General features: G+C 34.3%; 1 pseudogene; it reads right to left on the bottom strand.

Annotated features, from left to right (window-relative positions):
- Positions 1-1,183: 1,183 nt before the first annotated feature.
- On the bottom strand, positions 1,184-6,051 carry LOC142629688 (sugar transporter ERD6-like 5; annotated as a pseudogene).
- Positions 6,052-8,326: the final 2,275 nt, after the last annotated feature.

Here is an 8,326-nt window from a genome sequence, read left to right as displayed (position 1 = left end):
TATAATTGATTTCTTTTAGATAAGTAGATTAGTAACTGTAATAAATATGTAACTTGGGTTCTAGTACAACGCTAAAGTGTAACAGATTTTTTTCCTTTTTGTGTGTGTTTCCTCTTTCCATTTTCTTTGTCTTTGAAAAACATAAACATTGAGGTCAAAAAAGAAAAACACAAACATTAGATTGACGTAAAAGAGAAAAAGAAAGAAGATTGAAAAAATAAAAAATAAAAATAAAGACAAAAATACTTTAAAAAAATGAACTTCTTTATCTTTACTTTGATTCTACTCAATCATTTTAAAAAATTGATTATTCAAAACTTAGAATGCTATATCTTGTGAAACTTTCACTTCTTTATCTTTGCATAAATTCTACTCAATCATTTTAAAATATTGATGATTTCAATCTTGAATGTCATCTTTAGTGCAACTTAATCATGTCAAACGTATTGATGATTCCAAACTTGAATGTTATCTTTACTGTGACTTAATCCTGTCAAACGTTGCCATTAATATCTGGTACCTCTAATAAGCATAATATATCACTTAGTCCTTTATATTCTAGTTTATTAATACCTATTGTAACTCTAAGTAATGCTATACCACTTAATAAAATTAAAATTTTGAAAATACGAGTATTAGATTACATGTTTTTTATGCTTTTAATATGCATTAAACTCTGAACATTTTTGTTGGAAACACCAGCTAGTGTCAATTGAACTATAAAATTCTTGACGCAAAATTATGATTTAACTAGAAACATAAATATTATATTCTCATGAATTTGATAGGAATGCATCTAACAAACCAAACTTGATAATTCTATATTTCCATGGATATGATTTCAGGAGTGAAAGATTCCACAAGCCAAATGGTTTCTAAATGTTTAAAAATTCAAGATTTGCCTTTCACATTCCCTAAATTAGGAGGTGAATAGGTAGTTTCTCTCCAAGTACAAAGCAAAGTTTCAAGCTATGGTTATCAATCCCACATCAGTTTTAGAAAATACTTCTTGGATGATCTAAGCTGCAAAGATATCTTGACTTTTGGAAAAAACCTTGCTTATTGTGACAACCAGTCACCAATTAGTCTAGCGCTCAGTGCCAAAATTTTATGGAGTTGATGTTTTAGAAATTATTTTGCTTATTCGAACATGGATTGGTGCTATCGTACAGGCATACAAAATTCATTTTTTTGCTAAAAATGGATTCAATGATACCTTAAATTCTTCAAGTGTTCGCCCCTTGGTCTCTTGTACCAACTTTGCTACAAACAAAATAGTTGAGCCACATATGCTTGAGAATGTGAAGAATGTTCCTGACAAAAGGTAAACATAAATTAAAAGCTAAAGTGATCATATTGCTATTTGCATCCAATATAACAACAATATTGAGAGATAAGACTAGCTTGGCATTACCTACTAAGCTCCAATCCATTAGAAAGTTAAAAGCAAATGATACAATCCAAGAACCTAACCAGCTAATTAATGTAACAAGGCTTCCAGCTAAACCCTTCATGTTTATGGGAAATATCCGAGACAGAATCAACTCTATTTCAGCGAACCATAGGCCTTCATGGCAATTATTTTGATAATAAAAGATGGTGTTTCAAGTATGATAAGGTAAATCTACCTTTGACATTATAACCCAAGGAATTCCTCCCATGCCTAATGAGAACGATCCTGTGTACACCTGATTGCAGAACCAAACAGATAAATTCAACTTAACCAATCTTTATACCACTAAGAATTTGGCTCTAACCAAAAGTTAACATCAACTGGTGTACAATGTTGGAATTGTGACCCTCAAGCCAATTGTACCATGAATATAGATTCAAAGTTGTAATAGATGACCAAAATCAGATCATAAAAATCCACAATTTTATGCAAGACCTTCTGAAATGCTCATGCTTTCAAAGCAGCAAAAACTATTTCTAGATTGCTACTAATTGGTTAAATACAACCAATGGTAATGGTATTAAACAACATTCATTTTATGAGCTTTTAAACTTAATAGGATTTCCACACTCAAAAGTACTCAAAGACCATGGATAATATGATGAAAGTTGGAGATAAAAGTTGTTCTTTCTTTGGATGTTTTATAAGGAAAAAAAAAACTGTCATTGGGATAATTGCAATACCAGTACACCAACAAGTGCTAAAATTGGCGTTGTCTTGGTCCATGTTTGAAGATCCTACATAATTGAATCTTTATTCTATTAAAAAATATTCAACAAAACTAATGAAACTAATTTTCAAGAAAAATATATTTTTTCTGTAGAAAATACCTGCAAGAAGAATGACAATCCCACAAGCAAGCAACCTATGCATGTTCCTACCGTAGAAACCTGTGAATATAGTTGGATTCAAAATTATTTTCATTCAACTCCATTACATAGTAAAGATCTCTTAACCTTCTTACCAATAGTAGTGGCCGCCTTCCAGATTTATCCATCAAAATTACCCCTAATGCCGTCATTGGAATCTGTACAAAATCATGTAAATCACTTAAAAAGCATTAAGCAGAAGCAAATGTCGGAATTTAGCAAAGATAGTTAAGAACCTGAACAATGACCATTGCTATGGTCCCAATACTACCCAAAAACCCTGTCATTGACAAAGTATTCCTCTATTCAACTTCCATTTCTTGTTAACTATAAGTAGCATTAAATAAGGGAAAAAAATAAGAGAAAGAAAAAAGACAATCCTTTTTCTACCAGCTGTTACGAATATAGCACTTGCATAAAATGCAATTCCAATGACTCCTCCAAATTGTTGTAGGACCATCAGGCCAACTCCAACCTAACCCACTTTTATTTTAGCCAAATAGATCAAACCTGTCTAAAAAGTTAAAAAAAATGTGCTACAAAGATTATGATACAAAAGCTTACAATAAGTGAATGAACATATTTCCATTGAAATAAGTTAAGAATTCTCGCTTCAAAAAGCCGTTGAAGGGTTTCTGTGTACTTCTACAAAATGATTCAAAAACCATGTCAATACTTGTTTCTAAGCAAAATTGTTGGAAAATATTCAAGACTATGTTGAAGTATGTAATTTTTCTAGTTAAAGAGGAAACAAAGAGTTATATTCTCATTGACATTTGAAGTCCAAAATTTACTCTAATCTCGGTAGCTTTTGGAGTGATATCAGCATTCTGCCCCCTAAGGTGCTGTAGAGCAGCTTCACACTCTTTCTTTTGACCAATTTTTGCCTTAAAAAAAAATCATATGAGCATGTCAGTCAATGCTTGAATTTACTTTGCCACTTTATAGCATTTAGACATCTTAGTCAAATCACATGTACTTGGCTAATAAAGGAAAAGGCAATGATTAGCAAAACTTTAACTCTTCGTTTTTTTTTTTTTTTTTTTCTAGTTTTCAAATGCATTATCCAAAGAGCACCTTTTGTTAGAATATTTACGTGTGAGTGGTGTGGTTAGTTGTAAGTTGTTTAGTTAAAAGTAGTGAAGTTCCACATTGGATAATAATTACAAAAGTGAGTAATTAAATATAACATAAACTCATTTCCTCAAGCTTTTGGGTTAAGTGGTGTCGTGATATGTTATATTAACTCCTCAATTGGAGTCTTCCCAATTTGTTATCTCCCCAACACCTTCCAAAAAAATCTTCTAATAAAATTTTGAATAACTCACCAACCATCTTGGAGATTTTGGAATGAAGAATAGACCAAGAAGTTGTACTGGACATGGTATAGTTCTTGAATTAAAGAAAAAGAAGAAGAAGCCTTATTATGAACCTACCTTCAAATGACAAGAATACAGGACAAGAGCAGGGAAGCTTACCAATCAGAGCCAAAGTTCGCCAGTTCACAAAAGCTCCAATTAGATATGTTAACGATACCCCATAACAAATAATCAACTGTATGAGTGGCTATTAGTAGGTGAACAAGGCAATGACTTACATGGTTTCCATATGCATGAGACTTTTGCCTTACCTGATGAACAGTTGTAAACCCTCCTCGAAGATTCTTAGGTGTTATTTCTGCTATATATATAGGTACCTGATTGGTATCGGGAACACAATTAATTTTACTGTTTACATGAAAGATAAATCATTCAAATTGCAATCTAACAACTTACCACATAGGAAAGGAGTCCCATCCCACAACCTACCAACAGTCTCCCAAGGTCAAGCCACCAAGCACCCTTTCAACAAGCACCAAACATTTGACATTATGTAGCTAAGATAACATATCTACTTACTACAAATTAATTCCTGAAACAATTTTGTGATGTAGTTGTTTCTAATCATGTATAATCATCTAAACTTTAGTTTTATGTAAGAGCAACTACAAAATTATGATGCTGCCTCAATGCTTTCCATTATCCTTGTGTAAACATATTTTCAGATAAAATGTAGGGTTTTCATGTATGTAACATTAACATTAATGTTTGGAACTGCATAAAACAGAGAGATGGGATTCAAAACCTTTGAGAATGCTATGGCTAACCACCCTACCAAGCAGAATATCTTTGAAAAGCCCATTGTCTACCTTGCAAAACAACCAACAAATTGAAAAACTAGTGAGCTGTGGAGTTTGAACCTTAATAATACCACCAGCGATGATTCCAGGGTGAAGTACTTACACCTCTTCTACCTATGTAACCTGCTATTTGGCTACTCACTATTGCACCTATCATTGCTCCAATTGTCAATATTGAACCAAAAAGTGAGTACTGCAGTATAGCCAAAAAATTTTGAGAAAAACATATACAAAAATGTACAAGGAAAGGAAAAGATAGTTTACAAAGCAATGCAACAAAATGAATTTTGAATAAAGCAATACAATACAACATTTCACTTCATTTTGAAAGCTAAAACAGTGACTTCTATATGAAGATCAGATCAGTATCTCCAAGTCATATAGTCCTTACTACCAACTAAAATATTCTCTACATTCAAACTTTGAAATGTCATTAATCCTAAATGTTCTATGCCTTTTAATTGTATTTAACATTTCTCTAAATCATAGTTGAACTTTATTCAAATTCTCTGATTAGAAAAAACACAGGCTAGGTGATGAACTATGTCTGTTATCTTGCCTTGCGGACATGATTTTCCAAACACAACCTTTCTTCTTTTTCCATGTAGTAGAGCTCAAATATTGGTATCTTCACATGAAGATTTGTTGTCATAAATCACCACAATCCCAGACAATAGAAGCAGAAATACTGAAATTATACAAAATTTCAATGAAATTAATATAGAAATGGAAAATGGTTAAAATAATACAAATGTTATATTCATAGCAGAAGATGTTTCCAGAGCAAGACAGTTCAAGATAGTTTTACACCCACCTCTGCCACAGTAAGACCCAGGTCATCCATGATTCCAGATTGAGCCGGTTATGAATATCCCACCTACAAAATCAATTATACACCACTTTCAGTTCAATAGTCAGCATATCAAACATCTAGGCATCCCACATAGAGATACCCATCCCATTTATTGTCTCATTCAGTTATTCTCTCCAATGTTACAAAAACACTCTCTGCAATCCATTGACAAATCTATACCTCAATCATTTAGATGCATTTGTATGTAAAATCCCTACAATAATTTGGCGTTTAACTAATATATTTTCTATCATGGCCCAGTAGCATAGAAAACATTGTGACTCTTCAAACTGTAGTGAAGATTCAGAAATTAATAATTCTTCATAGAATTTGAATTCCCTATAGATTTGCAAAATTTGGCACTCATCATAAACACATCAAAATCTTTGCAGACAATATCCCTGGACCAAGGACCATGTGCACTAAAGAGAGTGTGGACCATTCTATGCTGAAGTAAAATTTCACTTACAGTTGTGCCAAAAACATAGGAACCAGAGACAGCAACCAAAGTGCTAAGCACAACCACACTGTGGCTGAGGAAGATCCACTCTGACTCTCACCACCATCATCACAACCAGTAGTGTTGGCACAAGCATGGTCACCACTACTAGTACCACTGCCATATAGTTGATGGTATTCTTCTTTGGCAACTAGAGGAGTTGATAGCTCTCCTTCTTCAATGCTTTCTCCACCCATCTCTTTGGATGGCAATGAAATGGTATGTATAGTGTGAATTAAAACTTCAATTTGTGTTTCAAACACAGAGAGGAAGAGATGAATAAGAGGGCGGTTTCTGAGTTTGACGGATAGAGATATTGAGTAAGAGAGAGTGGAGATGAGTGTTTAGGAGGGACCCATGTGGGGTTCATCATTGGACACTTTTGTCGGTATTTATTTAATTTTATTCTTGGATGTGCTATCTTTGTCCTTGTCCTCTTTATTACAGATCGAGATAAAGTGTCAGCATTTCCATCATATATTCATGTGTAGGTGCTTGAATAAAAAAAATTTTAAAAAAAATTGAAGGATTAAAAATATTTGTGTGAGAATATCCTCATGGGAGTTATTTTCAAGGATTGAGAATATCCTTTGATCTTTTTTTATGGGTAAATTCCACAATCCACCAATGAGGATTGGATTAATACCAACTAGGTCTAAGATATTCCAAAATTGACCAATTTAGTCTGTAAAGACTATTTTGTCCCTAAAGGTCACTAACACTGTCTGTGCACCATTATTAAATAGTTTTTCTTTTCTTCATCTCACCCGTGCCGAGCTCTCTCCTCTCTGTCTTTCCGATCTGGAGCTTTCTCCAGAAACCAAAACCAACCATGGCCAATCAACCATGAAAATCACTCTCTTCCCTCACTGAATATCACTCTCTTCCCTCTTCGATCTCACCGATCTAAACGGAGTAGAGCCTCCATGCTCCTCCATGGTGAACCTCAACCAACACCACCATAAAACCACAAACCCCAAACCCACTCACTGAAAATCACTCTCTTCCCTATCTGATTCTCACTCCCTCAAAACGCCAAACCCACTCTTCAATCTATAAGCCAGAGGGCCCTAGACGACGTGTGGATTTTGGCCTGGATTGGCATTGGAGTCTTTCCCTTCTCTCTCTCTTGTGGTCTTTGCGGCGACGCCGTGGTGTGGGTAAGTGGTGATTCGTGGGTTTTGGTGTGGATCAACATTGAAGGATTTGGGTGGGTTTTCTCTCTCATGGTGTTTGTGGTGGTGTCGTGGTGTGGGTTAGGGATGGTTAGGTTTCGATTGGCGGTGGTGGGTTTTTTGTGATGGTGGTTGGTGGTGGCCGGCGATTGCGAGATCATAGTTTGGTGGAGCTCACTGTCGTGGGTATGAGTTTAATTTTGATATGGGTTTGTTTGGGTGTGGGTATGAATCATATGATGTTGGATAGTTGGAATTGTTTGGGTTTGAGGAAGATGAGTGGGTAGTGATAGGTGGTGGTGTGATGGATGGCGGTTACTGGGCCACACGATGGTCTTTGTTGTGGGTCTGAGTTTTGTTTTGAAATATTTTTTATTTGGGTATGTTTGAGGTTTGATGTTGGATGGTTGATTGGGTGATTTTTTGTTACGGTTCTTGATTCTTGATTGCATGTTCTGTGGTTTGGGTTTAAATTTGTTGTGTTTTCCTCCTCATTCAAAGAAAGTGAGTTTTGATTGTTGGTTTCATTCAAGCATTTTTGTTGTTGTTTGTTTACTGAGAAACAAAAGAGAGAGAGAGAGAGAGAGAGAGAGAGAGAGAGAGAGAGAGAGAGAGAGAGAGAGAGAGAGAGAGAGAGAGAAACGGTGTAGTTAGTGAGTTAGAGAAAGGGATGAGAGGTGAGTTAATGGGTTAGGAATTAAAATGCCTTCAGGGAAAAAATTGTCTTTTTAGGATGAAATTGGTAGGTTTTAAAATCTTATGGACTTACTTGGATATTATCACAAACTTCAGGGTGGTTTGTGGAATTTACCCTTTTTTTATTTATACTAATTTCTATAAACTCTAGTCCAATTGGAAATCCCATTGAATGCCTAAATTGGACTGTAAATGAATTAAGTCGTTCATAAACAATTCAGGCTGGACTTGATAAAAAGTTCATTCATTTTTGTTTGTTTGTAAACAAACCAAGCTTAAACTTTAGTTTTATGCTTGTTTAATAAACAAGCTAAGCTCAAGTAAAAAATATTGTTCATAAACAAGCTCGTGAACACCAAGGTTCAATACAAAAGTAACAAAACAAGTTAAGCCTAGGCTTCTTTATGAGTTTGATAATAAAATTGATATGAGCTTGATAAGTTAACTCATATTCTTCTAAAATTTTAATTAATTATAAGTTGAGACCACTCATCCAAACCAGATAGATTAGATAATAATAAACTTGATATGAGCTTGATAATATGCTTGTGTTGGATCTCAAACTCAAAAGCATAATATTGAGCTTGATTTTGGGCTTGATA

The sequence above is a fragment of the Castanea sativa genome, chromosome 3 (assembly GCF_040712315.1).
Source record: "Castanea sativa cultivar Marrone di Chiusa Pesio chromosome 3, ASM4071231v1".
Taxonomy (NCBI): Eukaryota; Viridiplantae; Streptophyta; class Magnoliopsida; order Fagales; family Fagaceae; genus Castanea; species Castanea sativa.
This window is presented reverse-complemented; position numbering and strand designations above follow the sequence as displayed.